The sequence below is a fragment of the Nannospalax galili genome, unplaced genomic scaffold (genome assembly GCF_000622305.1).
Source record: "Nannospalax galili isolate Female #2095 unplaced genomic scaffold, S.galili_v1.0 scaffold326, whole genome shotgun sequence".
Classification (NCBI taxonomy): Eukaryota; Metazoa; Chordata; class Mammalia; order Rodentia; family Spalacidae; genus Nannospalax; species Nannospalax galili.
In genome coordinates this window covers 5,514-7,625 of record NW_008354421.1, presented here as the reverse complement: position 1 = coordinate 7,625, position 2,112 = coordinate 5,514, and positions in this window count along the sequence as shown.

The window sequence follows — 2,112 nt, the reverse complement described above, 5'->3', positions numbered from 1 at the left end:
TCTTTTAGGGTTTATACTGAATACAATATTGTATAACTGTAACAATTCAACTGTAACCTAAAAAATTAACAATTTTGAAAAAGATGCATCTTAGCTCAGAAAATTGTTATTGAATATGTCAATGCTGATGTAATGAAATGCTTCTTCTAAGTATGTGGTTATTAAATAAATAATTAACTGCAAAAAAAGTTCCCATTGCATTTCTAACCCTTTCTTGGGATTTTTCATATGAATTTAAATTACTGTTGCTCTTGCAGTGAAGGCTGCAGATATGAATGTGTCTGTAGATAACTTTTTAATACCTTTTTAAATTGGACAAACACACAATTTTTATTTTTGTTAACTGATGGTAAACAATCCTCCACTGATGTACAACTTATTTTGCTTCTGAATAGGGACACACATCATTCTGCACCTGAGGCAATCTTCTCACTCTTGCAGGGCTTTCATTTCAGTGAGTGTAATGTAAGTTGTTGAAAACAAGGGTACATATCCACGAGTCAAGCACGATATACCCTAGAATAAGAATGTGCTTCTCTTCTCCCAGAGGTGTGGAAAATGCATCATTGGAGCTCAGATGAGGGTCCTGTTGACCTGTGCTCAGGTGTTATGAACACTTCATAAAGAAGGTAAACTCATGGAAACGCACTCCTCGATAGAATCATTCTGAAATAGCAAAATTAACTCCATTATATTTAGCTGTCTTTTGCCTTATCATGTGTTTTCGCCCAGCCATTACCACTGCCACCAGCCAGGCAGAACATCTCATGCAGGCAGTTTCAGGGAGCACACTGTTTCTACAATACTGAGAAACTTGCAAGTAGTCAGGTAGCATGTCCCTCCCAGCTTAACAGAAACATTTTGTTAACTGAAAACCTGTTTGTTAACTGACCTGCCTCTGTCCTGGTGTAACTATGGTGATCTGCTGTAACTGTCATTATTGGCTTTGCCCCTGGCACCATGTAATTGTGATTTTAAGCTTTATAAACCCTGCCCTGCTTTTCCTCTGGGTCAAGAGAGCTTTTGTGCAGTAATCCCCTCTCTGACAAGTAGCTGTTAATAAAGGACTACTAATTTGACCATCATCTGTGGGAGTCCTCTGTGCATCTCACTCAGTGTTACAATTCCACCAAACCTGTTCCATGAAAATCTGAACCTAACCATGAAGCATACATGAAATTTAGCATTTGGTTGTTGCCATCCTAATCCATGGTGCAAACTGAGACTATCACAAGTATCTAGACTTGATACTTTATGTTTAATAATCAAATTCATGATATGAATCAAAATTTCCTATTGAATTCGCTCTGCTGGGGCTTGTAGACATACACAGCTTAGAAAATCTTTTATTGGAAAGAGAGGCAGAGTGGAGACCTCACCAGGCAGATTTAGCTTGAAAATCTTATAAAGTTTTAGTTTTATTATTCCCATCTTTAAAACAAGTGAAGAAAAACAAAAACAAACAAAACAACAACAAGAAAAATCATCTTTCCTTTTCAGAGATTATAGCATTCTGACATCATTACTATTAAGGCATTATTGTATACTTTAGCATATTTGAGGCCGTTCTTTGGTTGGCCCTTTTCACCTGAGTTCTCTTAGGGTCCCTTGCTCCTGACATGCATAGACAAACCACATAACACATCTTATCTGAATTTTGCATAGTTTATACCTTTGGCGGGGAGGGGAGACACTTACAAAGACACGAACACCCAACACCCAGCACCCAGTGCTGCACGCCTCAGCCCACCATTCTAGTTAACTTTTGACCACGGTCTGTCTCATCTCACATCCCTGCATGCCCACTCGCCCCACAGAGTTCAGTGAGGGGGCCTTATCCAATTAGAAATTTGTCAGTTAGTAGTATGTTAGTCTAGCCATTATTGCTCTTGCAGGCATTGCTTGGCATGTCCGTAGTGTGCAGTACCCGGGGTCCACTGTGAGTAGAAACATAAGGGATCCTTTCTTCCCCAACTATCTGCATAGCGCCTTCTGGCGGTATGCATGTCATCCATCCAGTGGCATGGAGTTTTTTTGTTTTTTTTTTTTTTGGTTTTGTCTCCGCCCCATTTTCTCTCGTCTTCCCCCCTTCTCCAGGAGTGTATTTCACAA